Genomic DNA, 24,656 nt, shown 5'->3' on the forward strand with positions numbered 1-24,656 from the left:
CACATGTACATATTACTTCAACTACCTCAACTAGCCGGTGCCCCCGCACATTGACTCTGCACCGGTACCCCCCTGTATATATAGCCTCCCTATTGTTATTTTATTTGACTTCTGCTCTTTTTTTCTCAACACTTTTTTGTTGTTGTTTTATTTTAATTTTTTAATAAAAATAAATGCACTGTTGATTAAGGGCTGTAAGTAAGCATTTCACTGTAATGTCTGCACCTGTTGTATTCGGCGCATGTGGCCAATAAAATTTGATTTGATTTGATGTATGGGGGCAGCTTCTAATAGATACATAGTCACCTCCATGACGTACCTTTCATCACCAAAGCCGTGTTCTCATTTACTGCTCATGTTGCTGAACAATCCAACCCTTTTGTTAGTACCAATGATATAAATGGGCATTTCACACACAATATTCAGTTCATAAGCATTGACTGTAATACATCTGCTGTGCAACAACAGCTTTCTTCCTGGTCTGTCAGCATGCTCCTTTGTAGTGATCTTACTCCCTCTCCACCTGGAATGCAATAACAACAAAAACATGAGAAACAATGTGCCTACTCAGTCAGTAACTTAACCAACTAATGAAACACTAATGTGTACATACAGTTGAAGTCGGAAGTTTACATACACCTTAGCCAAATACATTTAAACTCTGTTTTTCACAATTCCTGACATATAATCCTCGTAAAAATGCCCTGTCTTAGGTCAGTTAGGATCACCACTTTATTTTAAGAATGTGAAATGTCAGAATAATAGTAGAGAGAATAATTTATTTCATCACATTCCCAGTGGATCAGAAGTTTACATACACTCAATTAGTATTTGGTAGCATTGCCTTTAAATTGTTTAATTTGGGTCAAACGTTTCAGGTAGCCTTCCACAAGCTTCCCACAAAAGTTGGGTGAATTTTGGGCCATTCCTCCTGACGAGCAGGTGTAACTGAGTCAGGTTTGTAGGCCTCCTTGCTCGCACACACTTTTTCACTTCTGCCCACAAATGTTCTATAGGATTGAGGTCAGGGCTTTGTGATGGCCACTCCAATACCTTGACTTTGTTATCCTTAAGCCATTTTGCCACAACTTTGGAAGTATGCTTGGGGTCATTTTCCATTTGGAAGACCCATTTGCGACCAAGCTTTAACTTCCTGACTGATGTCTTGAGATGTTGCTTCAATATATCCACATAATTTTCCTTCCTCATGATGCCATCTATTTTGTGAAGTGCACCAATCCCTCCTGCAGCAAAGCACCCCACAGCATAATGCTGCCACCTCCGCGCTTCACGGTTGGGATGGTGTTCTTCGGCTTGCAAGCACCGCCTTTTTCCTCCAAACATAACGATGGTCATTATGGCCAAACAGTTCTATTTTTGTTTCATCAGACCAGAGGACATTTCTCCAAAAAGTACAATCTTTGTCCCCATGTGCAGTTGCAAACCGTAGTCTGGCTTTTTTATGGCGGTTTTGGAGCAGTGACTTCTTCTTTGCTGAGCTGCCTTTCAGGTTATGTCGACATAGGACTTGTTTTACTGTGGATATAGATACTTTTGTACCGGTTTCCTCCAGCATCTTCACAAGGTCCTTTACTGTTGTTCTGGGATTGATTTGCACTTTTTGCATCAAAGTACGTTCATCTCTAGGAGACAGAACGCGTCTCCTTCCTGAGCGGTATGACGGCTGCTTGGTCCCATGGTGTTTATACTTGCGTACTATTGTTTGTACAGATGAACGTGGTACCTTCAGGCGTTTGGAAATTGCTCCCAAGGATGAATCAGACTTGTGGAGGTCTATAATTTTTTTCTGAGGTCTTGGCTGATTTCTTTTGATTTTCCCATGTTGTCAAGCAAAGAGGCACTGAGTTTGAAGGTAGGCCTTGAAATACATCCACAGGTACACCTCCAGTTGACTCAAATGATGTCAATTAGCCTATCATAAGCTTCTAAAGCCGTGACATCATTTTCTGGAATTTTCCAAGCTGTTTAAAGGCACAGTCAACTTAGTGTATGTAAACTTCTGACCCACTGGAATTGTGATACAGTGAATTATAAGTGAAGTAATCTGTCTGTAAACAATTGTTGGAAAAATTACTTGTGTCATGCACAAAGTAGATGTCCTAACCGACTTGCCAAAACTATAGTTTGTTAACAAGACATTTGCGGAGTGGTTGAAAAACGAGTTTTAATGACTCCAACCTAAGTGTATGTAAACTTCCGACAACTGTATACACTACCGTTCAAAAGTTTGGGGTCACTTAGAAATATCCTTGTTTTCCATGAAAACATACAGTGGGGAAAAAAAGTATTTAGTCAGCCACCAATTGTGCAAGTTCTCCCACTTAAAAAGATTAGAGAGGCCTGTAATTTTCATCATAGGTACACGTCAACTATGACAGACAAATTGAGAATTTTTTTCTCCAGAAAATCACATTGTAGGATTTTTAATGAATTTATTTGCAAATTATGGTGGAAAATAAGTATTTGGTCACCTACAAACAAGCAAGATTTCTGGCTCTCACAGACCTGTAACTTCTTCTTTAAGAGGCTCCTCTGTCCTCCACTCGTTACCTGTATTAATGGCACCTGTTTGAACTTGTTATCAGTATAAAAGACACCTGTCCACAACCTCAAACAGTCACACTCCAAACTCCACTATGGCCAAGACCAAAGAGCTGTCAAAGGACACCAGAAACAAAAGTGTAGACCTGCACCAGGCTGGGAAGACTGAATCTGCAATAGGTAAGCAGCTTGGTTTGAAGAAATCAACTGTGGGAGCAATTATTAGGAAATGGAAGACATACAAGACCACTGATAATCTCCCTCGATCTGGGTCTCCACGCAAGATCTCACCCCGTGGGGTCAAAATGATCACAAGAACGGTGAGCAAAAATCCCAGAACCACACGGGGGGACCTAGTGAATGACCTGCAGAGAGCTGGGACCAAAGTAACAAAGCCTACTATCAGTAACACACTACGCCGCCAGGGACTCAAATCCTGCAGTGCCAGACGTGTCCCCCTGCTTAAGCCAGTACATGTCCAGGCCCGTCTGAAGTTTGCTAGAGTGCATTTGGATGATCCACAAGAGGATTGGGAGAATGTCATATGGTCAGATGAAACCAAAATATAACTTTTTGGTAAAAACTCAACTCGTCGTGTTTGGAGGACAAAGAATGCTGAGTTGCATCCAAAGAACACCATACCTACTGTGAAGCATGGGGGTGGAAACATCATGCTTTGGGGCTGTTTTTCTGCAAAGGGACCAGGACGACTGATCCGTGTAAAGGAAAGAATGAATGGGCCATGTATCGTGAGATTTTGAGTGAAAACCTCCTTCCATCAGCAAGGGCATTGAAGATGAAACGTGGCTGGGTCTTTCAGCATGACAATGATCCCAAACACACCGCCCGGGCAACGAAGGAGTGGCTTCGTAAGAAGCATTTCAAGGTCCTGGAGTGGCCTAGCCAGTCTCCAGATCTCAACCCCATAGAAAATCTTTGGAGGGAGTTGAAAGTCCGTGTTGCCCAGCGACAGCCCCAAAACATCACTGCTCTAGAGGAGATCTGCATGGAGGAATGGGCCAAAATACCAGCAACAGTGTGTGAAAACCTTGTGAAGACTTACAGAAAACGTTTGACCTGTGTCATTGCCAACAAAGGGTATATAACAAAGTATTGAGAAACTTTTGTTATTGACCAAATACTTATTTTCCACCATAATTTGCAAATAAATTCATTAAAAATCCTACAATGTGATTTTCTGGAATTTTTTTTCTCAATTTGTCTGTCATAGTTGACGTGTACCTATGATGAAAATTACAGGCCTCTCTCATCTTTTTAAGTGGGAGAACTTGCACAATTGGTGGCTGACTAAATACTTTTTTTCCCCACTGTATTTGTTTCCCCCTTGCATCTAGAGCTGCCTAATATAGCAAGCCAGTTGATAGTACAGTAGCTAAGATGAATGCAATGTGTGACATTAGTTGGTATATGGGCGATGTTAGATACGTAAATGAGTGAGATGAAATTCAAAGGAATGACATCACATCAGAAAAGATTACATTTACATAATTTAGCAGACGCTCTTATCCAGAGCGACTTACAAATTGGTTCATTCAACTTATGATAGCCAGTGGGACAACCACTTTTCTTTTTTTATGGGGGGGGTAGAAGGATTACTTTTATACTATTCCAGGTATTTCTTAAAGAAGTAGGGTTTCAAGTGTCCGCTGTCCTGGCGTCGTGGGGGAGCTTGTTCCACCATTGGGGTGCCAGAGTAGCGAATAGCTTTGACTGGGCTGAGCGGGAACTGTGCTTCCGTAGAGGTAGGGGGGCTAGCAGGCCAGAGGTGGATGAACGTAGTGCCCTCGTTTGGGTGTAGGGTCTGATCAAAGCCTGAAGGTAAGGAGTTTATAGCTAAACTGGAATTACTGAGTCTACCATTACAGATATCCACTGGAAAATCTTTACGTAAACGAGATCATCCAAAACACGTTGAAATAGCATTAGGCTGAATTTGCTAGCTAGCTTTCTTACCTAAAAGAAAAAGCCCCTTGCAGGAAGTCCTGCATGTTGCAATGTGGCTACTGGTTATCTACCTGGGGATGTAAATATCATGTTGGTCCCGCCTTCCATTTAGCTAGCCAATCACTGGCATTGTAACAAAAAGCACTGCTATGATTGGTCAATAAAGCTGGTTATCATATTTGAGTAACATGTCATTGTAGATTTGCATGCACACAGAGATCATATCGCGCAAGCACAGGTGCATTTCGAGAGAGCGCAGGCAAGATGCTGTGCTCTACACTTAATTTATTGCGCTCAAATCCACTTTCTGGGTACGCAACATTTGTGTCTGTGTTCTCAACTATCTCTCAGCTCCTCAACATTATTTTCCACGTTGCCCCCAAATTGTGAGTTCAACTGAATGCCTCAATGCCTGTCTGCCTGCTTGATATAACAAGCCACGGTCACGTGACCCAGTCTGGTGGAGCGATACATTTTTGTCAACGGGGTGAGTGTATAGTGGTACGAATGTGACAGTAGGGTGACTCCCCTAGCGTGTCTCGAACCCAGGCCACCAGAACCAATGAAACCCAGGCCACCAGAACCAATGACTTAACGCCCTAACCACTGTCCCAATAAGGGATATCTCTAGGACCTGTCCAGAAGAAACCCTAACCCCTTGTCCCTAGGCACTTGTGTAGATCTGAAACAACTTAAAAGGTGTAAGCAATAGGGAAAATGCACTTTGAAGTAAATCTCAGCTCTATTAAAAGTACACTTAAGGAAATATTTTATTGATCATAGTGATTCAGGAGTATTATTAAAAGAGGTTAATATGCACAACCAACATTAGACAACTATACAGAATGCCCTTAAATTGCTGAAATAAGTGAATAAAATCAATGATGAAAGAATAGTCAGATTTAACTGATACCTTACATGGGCATGGTGGCGTAGCAGGAAGCTTGGTGGTTGAGAGTTCACATCCCAGGCGAGGACATGTTGAATAATAATAATTGATTAATTGTACATGCAAAATGTAATCATGTATATCAAAATGTGTAAAAATTGAAAACACTGTATATTAGGCACTTTGTGTGTGAGTATCAATAAACCTTGCCAACAGACAAAGACTTATGACTGGATCAGTGGTTCACCAATTAGGGCCTTGGTTGGCTCAGCAACAGTAACAAGACGTGATGTGTATATATATTTTTTAAACATGCTTTTGCAATGTTCCCATGAAACGTGTCTAGAACATTATAATCTTATGTTTTGAGAACATGGCAACCATGTTCTGTGTATGTTTGGTGGGACATTGATGGAATATTCTCCTAACCCACAGAACTGGACACATGAATGTTCTTGCAATGTTCCCATGAAACGTGTCTAGATTTATTAGGATCCCCATTAGCCAAAGCCAATGGCGACAGCTAGTTAATATCTTAAGTTCTGAGAACATGGTAACCACGTTCTGGGAAAGTTATATTGGACATTAAGGGAATGGTCTCATGGAAACATTCCTATGAAAATGTTAGTTAATGACCTAATGAGACTCTTAAGGGAACGTTCTCTAAAGTTGTGGGAATGTTTGTTGTTAGCCGGGGAGTTCCTTTTGCGCCACTGAGTTATCCTGTAGCTGACACAGTTAAACAGGCTAGCTATCACTTTTCAGCCACATGCTCATGCATATCAGCAGGGATAAACAAGTGGCTGTTTTACATACTAAGAGAACAGAGGAAGGGAAAAGACTGGACACAGTTTAGGCACAAACAAATTCATTAAGATTCAGCTACTGTATGTGGCTGCCTGGTGCTATTTCTGTTGGCTAATAAAGCACAATATAGCCTATCTATAGCGTGACTGTTTTATATGTGGACACAATCTAGCTGTCTGAGTTATGTGCAGACATTATTCACCAGCAGATGTCTTTGTGGACATTATCATGACACCGCAGCGTTTGCATGTGGAGCTCCTTCCTCTCCTTCCCATTGCTCTTCATGTCTGGCGACCTGACTGCAGTAATGTTTGGGCTCCGTGACACAAACAGCTGTAACTCATGGTACTGTAGCGTAGCTAGCTGTGGGAGTGAGGGGGGAATAGAGTGACACTGTCATCCTACCCTTGTGCTCTGCTGCCTGCCTGCATCCATGCAGAAGAATACTCTTTCCTTGGGTGGGTGGGTAACTCACCCAGCCCTTGGCAGGCCCCACTCACGCTAATTGTATCACTGTCCCAAACAAATGTTCCTGTCAGGCAAGTTATGCTCGCTCAGTGCGCATTTTGGAAGCTGAACTGCAATTACATCTTACTAGGCAGACGCACGCACGCACACACAGTCTCCACTCTATACCTCCATGCTCTGTAGATCTTTTATCGTTTTGTTTTATTTCTCCCCTGCACTCCTCCCTTCTCCTTCTTACCCTCCCTCTCTCTCTCTTTTTCTCTCTCTTTCTTGCATGCTTTTTCTCCAGCTGATCATTTCCTTTAAAGGTCAGATTAGTGTAATTTAGGAGGATGGCCCCATGGCAAAGCAAGCAGCTAGCTAATCAACCACCCATGTGGGTCCTGTTGGGGCCCTGCTGGGGCCGTGCTGTGGTTGCTGGGGCCAGTTGTCAGCTGTAATAGGCACCACAGACTGGGGTAATGAGGACAAGATGTGGCCATGCAGTAAAGACTGTGGCAGGCAGCGGGGGGCAGAGAGGCTGATTTCATCAGGCACCAACCATTGGGCTACTGTGTGCCTGCTGGTACTGTAAGTCAAGTAGCCCACTGCTTAGGAGTGAGGGATGGGCTTGATTCTAGCTTGGGCCTCGTTAGTCTTACGGTTCATTGGATCCTTTAAGAGGTCTTTCTCTCATAATTGATTTAGGATATTCAGCACTGGAAAAAACTGTAATGAGCAATAGGCTAGTAGTTGGCACAGTTATTGACCCTCCTCACCCAGGAGGACCTGTTGCTCGACCTGCGATTTCTACTCTCACTTAGCACTGAATTAGCAAACTCTAAACTTGGATCCTGGTCCTACCTCAATTAGGGCTTGCGTGTTACAGCCTATTTATTATTTAACTAAATTCAGAGCTGGGGGAGCAGTATTCATGTGCCAGCAGTAGATGAGAGTGATAGAGAGATGAGGCAGGGGGGGGGGGTACGCATTCACCAAATGGGCTGTTATTAACACAGAGGGGATCTCTCTCCCCCCCCCGGGGAGGTGAGGTAGCCACTCTCGGAGGGATTTGATTGACTAACGGTGTTACAATTTCTAGCGTGAATGCTTTTCAGCACAGCAGGCTTGATGACTGGTTGCTCTTGTTCAGGAGCTCTGTAGATGTCCAGACAGCTGGAGAAACCTACTTTGACCTTAAAAAATGATAGATGTAGAGACATTACATTTACATTTTAGTCATTTAGCAGACGCTCTTATCCAGAGCAACTTACAGTTAGTGAGTGCATACATTTTTCAAATTTTTCAGACATGTAAGCCTATTAAATTGGTCTGATGATGGCCAAATCCGCTATGTGAGTTGAGGACACGGCCTGACCTCTTCAGCTGACCGGGTGTTTCTCTTGGGCAGTGGCAGTGCTGCGTAACTCAGGAGCTCCTCATGTCGCTCAGCTTGCTGCTCAACAGGACATCTGCCGCTGACTCACTCCTTGGCTGAGACAATGTGCTGGCCATGTGCTGAACTCTGTGAAAACAGATTATGAGGAGAGGAGGAGGGGGTGGTTCAGGAGAGGAGAGGAGACAAAGAAGGCAGCAGAACGTGACTGATTAGTAGAAGAAAGGAAAGGGAATTGAGACTGGAAGTTAGAGCTGGGTGATATGGACAAAAATCTGTATCTCAATAAATTGCCTGAATTGAAGTGATAACGATAAATAGAATGATACATTTATAACATTAATTTGTATCTGTTTTGTTGTTGTTGATTATCCTTTAAACTATTACTACTAGTTTGATGGTTGTAACCATCAATTATCCCATTAACAATCACCCACATTTAGCAAACTTACTTCATTTAAAACTTCACATTTCTCTATTAAAGGCTACTTATTGTAATGAATGATATCAGCAAAATGCCTGCGATAAGTGGTCGGCGTCGATAATTTTCAGTTTGTCGTCCCAGTTTTACTGGAAGTCCAGAGTCAGAGGATAGTAGAGAGGAGAGGGTGTAGGAGGCTGAGGGGGAAGTGTTGCTGCTTGAAATAGTTCCACAGACCTGCATATTACTGTATGTTATATGCTCTCCTGAGTGAAGGGCTGTAATAATGTGTAGCCTCACAGAGCCATCCCACTGAACTGGTTCAAAAGTCACCTTTAGGAGAGAGATGCATGTATGCTGTTCACTCTGCCAGCTCTGCCCCCATCCCCATCCACCTCTGGACAGCACACCAGGTCCAGGTCAAGCCCAGACTACTTCAAGCCAAGGGAGGCTCATCCCAATAAAATGTATTCTCTAACTGCTGATGTATTACCATATCCTCTTCAGTTCACTAACAGCCAGTCAGTCAGTCAGTCGGTCTGCACAGTATGTTCTGGCACATTCCTGTTACAATAGTGCAAAACAATAGACCCATAGGGAAACATTGCATTTGCCAGAATAGATGGCATCCAATACAGAAAGGAGCCCCTGATCTATCCAGTTCCAATGGACGGGGTCTGATTGATTGGCAGCAAGGGGGAGAGGAGGAGGAGGTGAAAGGGGGAGGTGAAAGCATGCAGAACACTGGCAGGGCTGATTACTACATGGGTCTTTACTGGGGATAGAGGAGTGGTTTGAAAAACTGGGCGCTCTGCACTCCCTGTCTCTTCAGAGAGCTGCTCTCTCTCTTATTGGGCCCTGCTTCCTCTCTGGAGGAGTAGACATCGCCTAATGAAAAACATGTCATTAACTCGTGCAGAAGGGCCGAAGAAACGCGGTTAACATTCCAGAGAACAACAGAGTAAAAAAAAAAAAAAAGAACACTAAAACCTCACTTAAGATTACAATGCTCCAAAGGATTGTTTTGTTTCCTAAGTTGGTCGCTCATATTTTCAAATGTTTTGGCTTGAGACCCAAGATATGAATGACTGCCTTCCCAATTTCGTGATGGACAATGGCACGCTGTTTGCATGTTATTGTAACTTTTTTTTCTGGCCCCAATGAAGGTAATCTCATCCTCTCCTGCCAACACAGTCCACATTTATCCTTCTTGAAAAAGCATCGTCAGCATATTTTATTTTTTATTTTATTTTACCTTTATTTAACTAGGCAAGTCAGTTAAGAACAAATTCTTATTTACAATGACGGCCTACACTGGCCAAACCCGGACTCCCATAGGTGACAGCAGCCAAGTCAGTCTTTATTTAAAGTACATTATCACAAGCACAGCAAAGGATGGGTGCAGATATTGATGGGCCCCCCCCAGTGAAACTGAACCTAAACTCCCTATCAACCACTGAACACTTTTCCACCCCCTGTAGTTTCATATCAAACTTTTACTATTTTTATTATATTTCCAGGGGACCATCATTTTTATACACATTTAAGTTTTGTGCCAGTGATGGCATGCAAAGGAATAATTGGTGTTGGAAATATATTTCAGCGATTCTAGATTGCCAAACTGCAGACAGCGGTTTAGAATATTCAGGAAAAACAACCCTGTAGGCGTTCTTTTGAAACAACAACAACAACAAAGTATACAGACACTACCACAAAGTCCAACCAAGCTGCAAAAAATGAAGAACTAACTGTATGCATCTACAAAAATATTAATCCACTCTAGGGGCAGTTAAAAACAACAACACAACACAGTGATAGAGGATTTGACCATTCAAGGTTATTGGACGAGGGTGACTTGTTCTTTGGCTGGAAGATTCACCACAGATCAACATTTTATAGTTTCAATAGACAACTGAACATAATGGATTGGGACATAACAATGTGAATAAAAATGTGCTGAATAATGTGCTGACCTAAGTCCATGCATACTAAAAGAGTAAATACTCGATAACTCTGATTTCATTCTCCCTTTTTCTCCTGTAGATCAAGAAAGCCTACCGACAGAAAGCCTTGACGTGCCATCCAGACAAAAACCCAGACAACCCAAAAGCAGGTTAGTGAAAAAAAAATGGCAGAAGTATAGCCTAGGGACAATGTCCATTTCTCCTCACCTTGTATGTCAGCTTTCTGCCTCTGTAGCAGATTATAAAACCTGAACACCATCACCACCAGCCACATTCATGATTCTGACCAGACGCACATTGAGAGAATAGAGTGTGTGTTCAGTGTTTTGTATGATTGGGAGGTTAACATGGATATTCATGTCCTGTGTGCAGTGTCCCTGTCAACAGGCACCATGCTGACATCTCCTCTTTAAACCCTCACCCTAAAGGCATCAGCAAGCTTCAGTTCGGCTGGCGCCTAGCCAAGCTCGGCTAACCGAACGACTCGTGTGCTCACAGGCTCCTTTTAAAGACCTTGCCTTGAAAAACGAGAAAAAAGCAGCAATAATACTGTTTGTCCATTTTGAGACGCCGTAGCCAGTATACACTTCCTCAAAATAGTCAGTATTAATCTAAGATAACTCAAGAAATCTGTTATTAATTTTGACGTTTTCTCAAGTGACAAAATGTGCATGAGGACAAGTCGTCTCTCGTTGAATGACAACAAAGACTTAATTGAAGAATCCCTAGCGTTGACCAATCGCCGACAAGGGGGCGTAGACTTCGGCTTGGCGCAAGAAAAAATGTAGTGTGCCCGAACAGCCATTGCTAAAGTCCAAAACTAACAAAAACGTCACAAAATGTTGTCTTAATATATGCACAAACTGTTCTGATCTGTTTCGTTTGGGAAGCCTGCGGACGCCTTAACCCCTCTACAGTCTGACCCCCTCTGTGCCATGCTGCCAGACAGGCCGGCCACAGGTCTCTACAGACCGGCTAAGCAGAGCAGAGCCTTCCCACAAGCCCCCAGCCAGACAGCATGACCAGTAGGTCCGGGACGATACCAGTATCGCGATACTCGTTAGTATCGTGGCTAGGAAACAAAACACAGCGGATTTAACTTCTTTAGAAAAACAGCCCTAATGTTGGAAACAAACATCATTATGTTGTCATCCAGAGTCACATTTATTTATTTTCCAAGCTGTAGCACACTATTTTACATACAGCAGGTTTTTAAAGGACCAAAGAGGTGAGGTGGGGGTCATCTTCCATCCCCACCCCCCATATGCACCCTCTGTGCTGTGACAGTCTGAGCTGCTCAGGCCAATGTGGCACTGTAGCAGTCTTTGATTCAGCTAGTTCTATTCCATCTGCGTAGGTAACTTGACCCGTCCACTTGCAGCTCTCTAGAGCCTGCTGTTTGTGCCGCATTCCTCACAGGGAGTAAAAGTACATGCCCGTTAGATAGAAAAAAAACTCCCATAAGTGAGTGATTAAGCTGGAGCAGTAGAGTGCGGTAATGGGGCCGGCTGTGGGTTTGTGGTTCTGGGTCTGGTGCTGGGGCTGGAAGGGTGGATAGAGGCGAGCACCGGGGGTTTGCGTGGTACTCGTGATTGCCCCTGTGTCCCCTTAGGGCTCCCTAATGGGAGATGGATTGAGGGGCCCGGGTGGGTTTGTGGGAAAAGTGCAGGTGGATCATTAGAGGAATCCGGTTTCGTGAGACTCCAGGCACCTTTTAACGCAGGAAATATCTCCGTTTATGTCAGCCCCGGGTCCCGTGTTGGCACAGAGACACCACACAGAGCACACGCCGGCTTGTTTCTTAACCCTGCCTCGTTTCAGTCCTCTCCTCCACACGCAACTTAGAGCCCCCCGGTCTCTCCCTCTCTCACCCCTCCTCTCACCTCCCCTTGCGTGTTAGCAGCTCACTAAGGTATCATTACCTTGTATTGTTAGCCTTTGTTCCATTTGGTTGTTGTTTTTAAAGCTAACATTCTACACATGCACTATGGTCCCCTCGATCACATCTTACCTTCCTCTAAGTCCTCACTGAGCAGGAATATGAAATTGTGTATGTTTCTATGTACAGGTAACTGCCAAAATAAAGGAAGCACCAACATAAAGTGTTTAAATATGGCGTTGGGCCACCACAAGCCGCCAGACCACATTCAATGTGCCTTGGCGTAGATTCTACATGTGTCTGGAACTCTTTTGGAGGGATGCGGCACCATTTTTCCACGAGAAATTCCATAATTTGGTGTTTTGTTGATGGTGATGGAAAATGCTGTCTCAGGCCCTGCTCCAGAATCTCCCATAACACACACACACACACACACACACACACACACACATACACACACACACACACACACACACACACACACACACACACACACACACACACACACACACACACACACACACACTTTAATTCCCCTATGCTCCTTTGAGACCCCTCTTTCAAAGTTACTGAGCTCTCTTTTTCTATCCAGTAATGGGCAACTGGGCATTTTTATACATGACCCTAAGCATGATGGGATGTTCATTGCTTAATCCACTCATAAACCACATCTGTCTGGAAGCACATGCTTTCAATATACTTTGTATCCCTCATTTACTCAAGTGTTTCCTTTATTTTGGCAGTTATCTGTAAGTACAGCACAGTGTGTAGAAATGAACATTCAAAACAATCACTTATTAAAAGCCTGGCTAAAAAGGTGGGTTTTCTAAAGTGATTTATGACAGTGTCCTTGGTGTTTCCTCCCCAGCTGATTTCTTCCACCAGCTGTCCCAGGCCCTAGAGGTGCTGACTGACTGATGCTGCTGCCAGGGTAAGACTTCTGTCCGTCTGTCTGTCACACACACCATCCATACCACCACCAGACCCTCTTTCCCTCTTCTTTCAAACTGTCCTCCTCTCCTCTGTCTCAGGCTGCTTACGATAAGATCTGCACTGCTAAGAAACAAGCGGAGGAGAGAAATAACAAGCTAGATGCTAAGAGGAAGAAGATCAAGCTAGGTGAGCCCCAGACCTATGCCTGCTACAACTCAACAACCCCTCCCCTAAAAACACAAGACTGGCTATCAGGATGATGTTAACTGCGTGTGTGTGTGCGCGCGTGCATGTGTGTGTTTCTGTGTGTGTACGATTTTCACAGACTTGGAGGCCAGGGAACGCCAGGCTGAGGCACATAGTGCAGAGCAGTTCCAAAACATCAGAACACTAGAGGAGGAGGTAAGAAAGACGCAACTCCACAGCATCCTGGTTTCCTGCTCTGACCCTAGAACAGATCATACAGGCACGGTTCACTTTCAATGTCAATCCCTCAACCACACACATGGGCCTTGAGCAGTGAGGTGGATAAAACCTTTCCAGGCATCCTGGAGAATGGATAAAAAAAACTATAGGCATCCTGGAGGATGGATAAAGTAGAACGGATGCTTAGCTCACCCTACTCAACCTCCTGAACACAGCCACACACAGTCAGCCCTAGAGTACAGTTGTTCCAATCACTGGCTTAGTGAAGGTAACACACACACAGCCACCTCTATTCTCCTCGGCCCTCACACCCTCTCACACAGCCACCTCTACTCTCCTCGGCCCTCACACCCTCTCACACAGCCACCTCTACTCTCCTCGGCCCTCACACCCTCTCACACAGCCACCTCTACTCTCCTCGGCCCTCACACCCTCTCACACAGCCACCTCTACTCTCCTCGGCCCTCACACCCTCTCACACAGCCACCTCGACTCTCCTCGGCCCTCACACCCTCTCACACAGCCACCTCTACTCTCCTCGGCCCTCACACCCTCTCACACAGCCACCTCTACTCTCCTCGGCCCTCACACCCTCTCACACAGCCACCTCTACTCTCCTCGGCCCTCACACCCTCTCACACAGCCACCTCTACTCTCCTCGGCCCTCACACCCTCTCACACAGCTGAGCCTATTATGGAGCTAATATCATAATGCACGCTTTCACAGGTTTCCTTTGATTGACCTTGTATAATACACACTTTCACGTTTCCTTTGATTGACCTTGTATAATACACACTTTCACGTTTCCTTTGATTGACCTTGTATAATACACACTTTCACATGTTTCCTTTGATTGACCTTGTATAATACACACTTTCACATGTTTCCTTTGATTGACCTTGTATAATACACACTTTCACGTTTCCTTTGATTGACCTTGTATAATACACACTTTCACATGTTTCCTTTGATTGACCTTGTATTATACACACTTTCACATGTTTCCTTTGATTGACCTTGTATAATACACACTTTCACATTTTTCCTTTGATTGATTTGATTGACCTTGTAAAATACACACTTTCACATGTTTCCTTTGATTTACCTTGTATAATGCACGCTTTCACGTTTCCTTTGATTGACCTTGTATAATACACACTTTCACATGTTTGCTTTGATAGACCTTGTATGACGCACGCTTTCACATTTCCTTTGATTGACCTTGTATAATACACACTTTCACATGTTTCCTTTGATTGACCTTGTATAATACACACTTTCACATGTTTCCTTTGATTGACCTTGAAATTCACTAAAGACTTGAGCAAATAACAAAGCCTCAGCCATATCTCATAGAAAAGTCTTCATTCATTGCCATATCATTATTACCAGTAATTCCCATTAGGTTATATTGCATGACTTGATACACTTTTGCTAGATAAATAAAAGGTTTGGGATGCTTTTCATGTGAGTCACGATGACTTGGACTCAACCTGTTAAATGCATGTAATTATGGGCCATGTGTTGACTGACTGACGGACGGACGGGGAGTGATCACCAGTAGGTGGCAGTATTCTATTCTCAGTATAGTAATGAGCTGGTGGTACTGTACATTGGTTGGTGTTACTGCAGTTCATATGGTGGTGGATTACTGTCCAACCAAGTAAAAGACCAGGGTCCGTAATCGGCATAGTAAAACCGCTGATTCATTTATGATTTAAAGGACAAAACTGATCCTAGATCACTACTCCTACTCTGAGACACTTTGTGAATACCGGCCCAGAACCTATCCTTGAGAGAAGGATGTTCCTTGTTGTTAACCCTGGGGTAATTGTCCTGTCAGATTGCCCGTCTGCGAGAGGAGGGCTCCAGGCAGCTGCAGGAGGAACAGAGGCTGATCAAAAAACAGATCCAGAGGGAGAGAGAAGCACAGCTCTTTAACACAGGCACAGCAGACTACACAGATACAGGTACACTACTCAACCACACCAGTCACTCAACATTGCAGTACATTTTACTGTCTTGTTACCCACAGAGTTTGGATTAGAATGTTCATTCTATTTCTATGGCTGGCACACTTACCATATAACCGTGTAACCGACGGTTATGGATGAAGACTGTCATGAAAATAAAATAACCATCATAACCGTAAAAAACATCTATATTTTTGGAACGAATAGCTGACTGAAGACGGGACGGACAAGCATTTGTGCGGTTGAGTCCGTTTCTGCAATAACATGGACTCTTAACAACATGATGAAACTCTGTTGCTCCTTGCTGAAACAAGCAAGGTGTTGTAGGAAATGATGAATAGAAAGGGCTTGGAACCTCTCACCCTGGCAAGGGCCACTAGTCCAAGGGCCACCCACCAAAAAAGGCTTCAAAAAAGGCATTCCGTGACTCAGGAGACAAAACGGCAAAGTTTCAACATCATTACGTAGATCATTTTATGAATATGAACACTGTGTGGTTCACAACTTGTAAAAGTTCCACATTAATAAAATATTATAAATCAAAGGTACAATTTCAAAATTATAGTGCATTTTGTCTAATTTCCCCTCACAACATTGAGGTTGCCATGTTACACCTTGGTTACAATTGTCCATGCTTGCAGAAAGCAACTTATGTACTGGACCGAAGGAATCCCAAAATAATACGAAATAAGAAGCTGTGCTAAATGGATTGTTCTCAGATGCCAGAACAGCGCTTTATGTAGCTGTCGGGACCTTGAATGTTTTAAGAGCTGTGTTAGACAGCAAACGTTGTGCGGTCTTTAGTTTGGCTAGTAGGCAAAAGCAATGATGTCCCTTGTAGGCTAAACACAGCTGCCAAAACGTCTTCTATTAACTGAGAAAACCACTGTACATGTTTAAAACATATATTTCCTCATTTCTGGGTTCATCTGGATCAGTGAAAGACCGGTAACATGTTGCTTGAGCTTATGCAATGATGAACACAGAACGCACAAATAACCAAGGTGAAACATAGCAACGTCGGAACATTGCTAGGGAAATTACATAAGATGTGCTATGATTTCGTTGAAAAAATTTGTACCTTTGATTAAAAACAACACATTAATGTGCAACTTTTACACATTTTGAACCACACAGTGTTCATATTCATAACGTTATCTACTTAATGTTGTTGAATTTTGCGATTTTGTTTACTGGGTCACGGAACAACCCATTTTTGGTGGGTGGCCCTTGGACTATCATGGGTTCACTCACAATGGCTGCCTGGTGTTGTGATGCAATTTCCATAGTACTGTGGAATGTTAATTGTGGCTCATGCAATGGAATGTAGTTTTTGTAATGTCAGTTTCTGCTTTTACTTCCTGCTTTGCCCCTATGGGTACACTCGAAATGGCCGCCAGTCCACCAATAATGCCATCATTGACTTCAATGGGGACGCCTGTTCTATTCACTCTATTTCTATGGCAGCACATGCAGTCAGGAGCAGAGGAAAGGTAGAAACGTTTTTTTGCTATTCTAACGGTTATTACAGAAACCCCGGTCATTTGGCTGGCCAATTACCGTCATCCAAAATTCCATGATCATCACAGCCCTATCTACTACCTCTAATAATATGCTCTTGCACATGGTGCTGTCTATCAGACCCACTGCTAAGCCCATCTACTGAACCAGGCCAGTCAACAGGGCAGTGAGCAGCCAGTCGGCCAGATATTACACAGTACACAGCTCATCTGGACAGAACAACAATGGCATGTTCTTTGACTTTGAATATGTTATGTTGCTTAGGAACACAACTCTTTGGAATATTAATATGAAAGGCCTATTTTTGTCCATTGGCAAATAAATAACCTGGCTGCATGATACAGATCTGACACATGCATATACTGCTTCATCATCTGGTCCACAAGGTATCCTTCTACATCTTAATATCATATGCATTTGGGGAAAAAAAGATGCTTGTTCTGGGTTGGAGCCATGAGAAACCATGCATGGTCTAATAAAGGGAGGTGAAGGGAGTCAGGATTGTTGGAGATGATGAGGTCTTGGCCTGGCCCCCCATTGCGGCTGCACACTAAGTCACGCAATGTCAGCACGTCTTCACCGAGATCTTCTCTGCTCGCACGATATTGGGCCTCTCCAGGCCTTTGTGGCGAGGCCTTCCTGGAACAATGCCCTGTTACGACTCTGGAGGCGCCCGGCAGGTCTGCAGGCTTGGGGCCGGGGTCGAGGCTAGTACAGTACTGTGGAGAGATGAACAACCCAAGACTGATCATGTATGACCTCCGGTGATGCGAGACAACCGATCCTGTCTGTCTCCCAACGGAGGGACAACAATGTCTTGACCACTGTGACAAAGCCCTCCCCATCCTCGACCAACCGCACGTCTCATTCGTCTTTCGAGATTTTTTGTCTGCCTGAATGAATAATTGTTTCTTTGTCTTTCTTTCTCTCTGTCGCTCCCTTTCCTTCGCTCTCTTCCAGACTCAGCAGTTGGAAGGCATTCCAAGAGCAACGTGACCCCCAAATTAAAAGTAAGTTATAATATTGCTTTTAGTCAGGGGATTGGAAGAGGGGTCAGTATTTAGGGTGTTGAGATTCTTGGCGAATGAACAAGAGAGGAGGGGGGAGGAGAGGGAGAAAAGAGTCTTCATACTGGTTTCCTCCTGAGGAATCTCTGAAGTGAGTGGCCGGAACCTACTAAGGTATTTTGTTTGTAAGTGGTTTATGATGGAAACCAAGACATTTGGGATATAATGGAGAGTACCTACACTCCTCCACCTCTGCCCTGTTTCTGTTCCTCTCCTGCAGTGTACTGTAGGCCATCGTCAGGAGTTTACTCTGGAAACTATTCAATCCCCATCTATTAATGGACACTGGGGAAGTTAGCTAATGTGTTTATGTATTTAATCTTGTTAAAACGTCTGATACCCATCAAGAGCGGTGTATCCCCCAAAGAAGATTGTGTGTTTGGTTAGGAAAACAAACGTCAGGGCTGAGTGTTGAGTCTTGCTACGGTATTAAACATATTGTATTCACGTACTGTACATGTGAATATTATTCCATACATTGCTCTAAGGGGCAGTTGTATCTGTTAGATGGGAACACGCAATAAGTCAATATCAAAGTCAGACGTCAGTTTGTAATTTTGTTATAGAGCAATATTGATAGATGTAAATTAATGACATCTGTGTCTTTTTTAAACTACAACATTCAAGCAATATTGTTTCTGGCCCTAGAGCGTTGTTCTAATACAACAGGCTCAATTCTGGGTATGTTATCAGTCCGTTATCTTTCAATCTGAGCCAGAAAAAAATAGCCTTATATTTAAATTTCCCCTCAACAGAAATGTTGATCATTTTGACTAATATTTTCGGATGTTATTTCGGGGTAGAATAAAGTCCAAAACTACTGGGGGACATTGACTCTTATGTTTCTAACGGTCTTCATACAGTAGATTTCAACAGTGCTATTTGGAAGTTGACCATAAACTATTCTTGTCCTCCCCGGTATGGGGAGAGTGAAATATGACCTCTGATTATGCATTGTTATTTTTTTGTGTGAGGGTATTTGTTTTTGTTCTTAGATCTTTTGTTATTTGCGGCTTGCAAGCATGGGTATTAAATGTACCAGAGAAGTTGGGTACTGCCAGGGAACTCCAATCTCTTTAAAGTTGTTTAGATTGCCAGTAACATATACCGTAGCAACGTGCTGGAGCGGCCTGAACATTTGGGTATCACCCAAGATCTGCTCCGCCTTGTTAAAGGATTAATGGGGTACAAGGTTATCGTTGGGTAGAGGAGAACGGCCTTGGAAGGAGAAAGCACATTTTGGAAATAATTGTTAAAAAAAGAAATGTGAAGTGAACAGAGTTCTGGTCTGGACCTGGTCTGGCCCTCGCTGCTTGTCATTTATAATTCTGCTCCAAATAGTTAGCGAGATAAGGTCTTGACCCTGCTGGGTTATGAATGGAATTAACCTGTTACATAACATCTTACTCAGAGAGCTAGGCGCTGGGAAGAAGAAACAATTACAATTTCAATGCTGTAGAGTTTACATACAGTGAATTGAGTAAACTTTCAGTTGTCAGCCAAAATTAGAGATCATGGCTTTATTACATGGTATTGGCTAATAATGACCAGAGCTAACTAGGGGTTTGCTCAGTATAACTCTCACATATTTCTGTGTGAATGAGTGACCCTCACGTTAGCTGCATGCCACACGTATAAGTCTAGCAGCAGGTGAGCAGGTGAGTCAATGTGGTGTCTCCGGTCCAGGGCCCAGTCTGACCTGTGTTTATTTTAGCCTTCCCCTAGGCATGTAAAGCTGAATGGAAATTGACTGCAGGTCTCCCAGGTGGTGGAGGTGGGTATGCTCCAAGAGCTAAACAATGTCCCCCTGGAGCGCTGCTCTGCTCTGCTCCTTGGCCTGGCAAGGGCTCATTCCTGCTTAATCTACGCTTGTCATCAGAACGTATATATATATTTTTTTTCTCGCGGGGGCTGCAGGAGTGCGTGCTACACCACTGCTTATAACTATAAATTAAGTATAACTTTAAGAAATCTAAGATGTTTCAAATGATATCCAGCTCAGGGCTCCAGCTATGCATTTGGTTTGCTAACTTGCTAGCTAAGTGGCTAGATGCCAAGATCAAGCTTCTTAGTTACAGCAGAGACATTCAATCCCCTCTTGGATCAAGATCCCTGTTGCCCCCCAAAAATTGTGCGGAAAAAAATAAAATAAATACACCCCTTGTGTGCACTTCCGGTAATACCGTATACCCTGGTATGGTACAGAACTGGTATGACAGTAGGAAAATCTGGATACCGCCCAACCCTATCCATAAACCAAGACTGGCAGCTTTGGAAAACATTAGTACAGGCCCCATGTAAGTAAGTAAGTAAGTAAGATCCATAACCAAAGGTGGGTTATCTGTCTCTCGGTTTTTCTCTCCTAACTTTTTTTTATTTCTTCCTTTCAGTTGAAGTGGAAATGTAAAAAGGAGGATGACACCAACGCCGGCTACTCTCAAGACTTCATTTTTAGCCTTCTGTCAAAGGTGGGTGCCTTGAACGTGAATCACCAAATATCACCACACGGCTACGATTCAAAAGGCCATCGCCATTAAGTTGGCACACAGTTATTAAAGAGAGCAACAGTTTCTCACACCTGCATCTTTTGGAAGGAGCTAAGACTCCTACTGTATGTCTCATATCAAATGTTCTTATTTGAATGTGTAATGTCGCAGAAGAGACACTAGTTATGTAATCATACTTGTAGAATATAGCTCTCAATCTATGTGGTGTAAGACCGTCTGTGATGGCTTGTCCCCTGCTGCATCACATTTTTTACATTTTACATTTTAGTCATTTAGCAGACGCTCTTATCCAGAGCGACTTACAGTTAGTGAATACATTTTATTTTTTTATTTTTTTTATTTTTTATACTGGCCCCCCGTGGGAAACGAACCCACAACCCTGGCGTTACAAACGCTATGCTCTATCAACTGAGCTACATCCCTGCCGGCCATTCCCTCCCCTACCCTGGACGACGCTGGGCCAATTGTGCGCCGCCCATCACAGACCTGTATCTTTCTGTGAAGGCTTGTCCCCTGCTGCATCACAGACCTGTATCTTTCTGTGAAGGCTTGTCCCCTGCTGCATCACAGACCTGTATCTTTCTGTGAAGGCTTGTCCCCTGCTGCATCACAGACCTGTATCCCTCCCCAACTCGCCTGTAATGAGACCTGCCTGGTGTCCAGCTCGCTTTTGAGCTCTGCATGATATCAGTGTTTTAGATGGTTTTATTTTTCCCTTTATACAAGCCCCATTTAAGTTTTGTAGCCGTGAAAGTGCTTAGGGCAATGCAGTGCCCTCTTAAAGTGGTGCATGCCATTGTTAGTGCCCCTGTTACTGGGCGGGTTTAGCAGTGCCAGGGGAGTCGCTAGGAAATGTGCTCTTCTCATACAACCGTGTACCACCTCGAACTGCAACAAGCTAATGGGAGTTTTGGTGTGGCGTAGGTAGGGCAGGAATGAGGATAGGGCAAGTCCAAGTGTCACTGACGTCAAACGGAAGGAAAACATGCGTTCCTCCGCACGCACTCAATCAATGTTCAGTCAGGCGTGGGAGGCTGGGTCAAAGGATTGTGGGAAAAGGGGTGTTGTTGTTTTTGCTAAAGTAAAGAGAGTGACATTTAAAAAACAATTTAACGCTATTTGCAATGGCGAGCTTCTCCGATGAGTGGCAGGTAATGCTTGAGTAGGAGTAGCCGCCCATGTGTGGGAAAGGGGACTGTGTGTGTGTTTTGGACTCACACAACCTTACGTCTGCTCTGGAGGGGAAAAAAATACATATTAAAATATTTTGATTTATGAAATAGGGGTCTACAGAGACTCCCGTTTGTCACTGTTGGCACGCTGTGGAGTGTCCTCCACGTCCATTAGCATTCCTGGCCTGTCCTTTTCCCAGAGAAGCAGATTCCTGGTAATGGAATTCTCAGAGGCGTCCTTGCCGGGACTCTGCTCTCTAGAAGTGGGCTTAATGAGAGAGGCCCTGTATTTCAGGTGACATACTGTATCAGCCGTGGGCCCTGTCTGCTGCAGGCCTTTACCCAGAGGAGCCCAGCCTCCATCAGCCAAGAGCCCCACTGTAATTATAAGTGCAGCTGAGAGAGATCAGCTTTTACTGCTGTCAGAGACCTAGTCCAAGTCCTGTCTCCTCTCTCTCTCTCTCTCTCTCTCTCTCTCTCTCTCTCTCTCTCTCTCTCTCTCTCTCTCTCTCTCTCTCTCTCTCTCTCTCTCTCTCTCTCTCTCTCTCTCTCTCTCTCCTCTCCCTCTCCCTCTCCCTCTCCCTCTCCCTCTCCCTCTCCCTCTCCTCTCTCTCAGGTCAGTGGTTGACCCAGGCTGGACTGTTCCTCCCCTGTACTCCTCTGCATCTGACTTGTACTGGCAGGCAGCTGGACAAGGGCCTTGGCTAATTTCAGTTTATACCAAAACATGTTTTATTGACTTTTCTCACCACACATAGAGTAGGCTTACTGAAGAAGTCCAGGATACTGTCTTGATACTTGGAACATGCTAAAAGTAGTTTAGGATGAAGTGTCCCAGACATTCCTCTTAGAAATGTTACTGAGGTTGACATTTTCTGGAAATGAATCATTAAAAAAATTCATTAGGGTAGGTTTCATGTAATTTTGAAGTCACATTTAGGGATAATATAATGTTTATCATTCTCTCTAACAATATGGGTCCCTCCCACTATCTCTCAAGGGACCAAATCACAGTATGTCCGACCTATAGTTGTTATTGTGTAACTTGAAAACATTACAAGTCTATACTCTAACATTGTCATTGGAGGTGGTGGTCCATAAACTGATGTGATACACTGTGGAGTTTAAGCTTTAGAGGCCTGTCCGGTCATCCGTTGGGTTTTCCTTGCTGATTTAATGATTCCCATTTTTCTGGCTCTGTGTTCTACTCTGAGAATACATTGTGTACTAACTGTCTCTGTTTCTGTGTCTCTTTCAGTATGGCAATGTTTTAAATGTTCTCATATCAAGTAAGAAGAGAGGAAGTGCTATGGTAGAATTTGAAACCGTAAAAGCAGCTGTAAGTAGTTTGTTTCATAAATGATACACACTCATCTAATTTCGTATTGAAAAGTCACTGAAATCAGTCAATACCCACCAGCTTTTACTGATTCGCCATTTTTTACCATTTGGTTTGCACTGAGCACTTTGCGTCTCAACAACTTCCCAGCCCAAGGCCCCTAGCTTTCCACACACATGATGACTTTCTCCTCATCTTGTAGTGTCTCTGTGACAGAACAGAGGAGTTGACAGAACATAGTGTTCTGATAGGAACCAGGAGGATATAAGGGCTGAGCCGCCTCATTGTTCAGACCGTCTGAGTCCTCTGCCCCTTTGCTGTCGCATGCTGTTTTGTTGTGGGCTCTGGTGCACTGTGTGGTTCCCCTCAACAGAACATATCTGCTGTCCCCTGGGGAGCCAGACTCCGGGCCTGCGGTCTCCGTCTCGCTGTCTGGAGATCTCGGGGTCCCTACGCTGCTTGGGGGGGTTGGGGTATCTTAAGTTCACCCCCCATGAGTGTTTCAAATACACAAGACAAAACCCCACATAACGGCTGGGGTGGAAGACACAACAAACTCTATAGAGCTGAGAGGAGTAGAGAGGTTGATGTTGCTCCATTAGTGGTGCTGGGGGAAAGAATGGCCTGTCAGCAGATCATGTCACACTGGGGTCTAACTTTACTCTGTTGTTTCTCTCCAGGAACTGGCATATAAGAATGAGAGTGGCCTTACAGCAAACCCACTGAAGATCTCTTGGCTTGAGGGACAGCCTGAAGTCATCACCCCAGTGGTGTCGCAGGTTCAGCAAACATCTGGACAGTACTTCCACCTAAACAGGTATGTAACCAGGGGCAACCGCCACCACAAGCAGGGGCAACCTCTCCCCAACATGAATGTGTTTAGTCCTAATTATCCTTCTCTCCATCAACGATAATGTAAGCCCTATGTTACCAAATATCTCCATGTTCTTAGCTTCCAATCCAAATAACATTTCCTAAACACCATCCCGCAAAGAGAGGTATGTAAACTTCTGCGGTTTTATTTTTGTATCAGCGAGAAAATATTGCCCATGCACTTGCACTCTCCTCGTCTGGCCAGAAAGATGTGTTTGGTTAAATGGGCTTAGGTTTGTTTGGCTTGGAGAAGCAGTGTGTTGGCCGGCGCTGGCCCGATCCCTAGACCCTGGCCTGTCCCGCCTCTCATTAAGGCCTGACCCACCCGGGAGACCAATGGAATGCCTCACTCCATGAGAACCACACGGTAACCCAACACGACCAGCGTGCAGGCTGGCACGAGAGGGCGGCTACCCCTTTCTCTCTCTACCCAGAGTGGTGCTCACCCCAGCAGTCCATCTGCCCACCTTTTTGCTAATCTCCTGGTCGGCTTTCAAAACACACTGGCACTTTG

At 44.0% G+C, this 24,656-nt stretch overlaps 1 pseudogene across 1 annotated transcript in view; it reads left to right on the forward strand.

Moving 5' to 3' along the window:
• Nucleotides 1-24,656, forward strand: part of LOC311145219 (dnaJ homolog subfamily C member 17-like) — a 68,269-nt pseudogene that overhangs the window by 16,341 nt on the left and 27,272 nt on the right. The window contains exons 2-10 of the transcript XR_014615591.1: nucleotides 10,531-10,600; nucleotides 13,199-13,261; nucleotides 13,362-13,449; nucleotides 13,589-13,665; nucleotides 15,534-15,660; nucleotides 18,145-18,194; nucleotides 20,642-20,719; nucleotides 23,189-23,269; nucleotides 23,950-24,086. The product of XR_014615591.1 is annotated as a dnaJ homolog subfamily C member 17-like (transcript). The remainder of the gene's footprint in view (nucleotides 1-10,530; nucleotides 10,601-13,198; nucleotides 13,262-13,361; nucleotides 13,450-13,588; nucleotides 13,666-15,533; nucleotides 15,661-18,144; nucleotides 18,195-20,641; nucleotides 20,720-23,188; nucleotides 23,270-23,949; nucleotides 24,087-24,656) is intronic.

This window comes from Coregonus lavaretus (assembly GCF_964263955.1).
Source record: "Coregonus lavaretus genome assembly, chromosome: 18".
NCBI lineage: Eukaryota > Metazoa > Chordata > Actinopteri > Salmoniformes > Salmonidae > Coregonus > Coregonus lavaretus.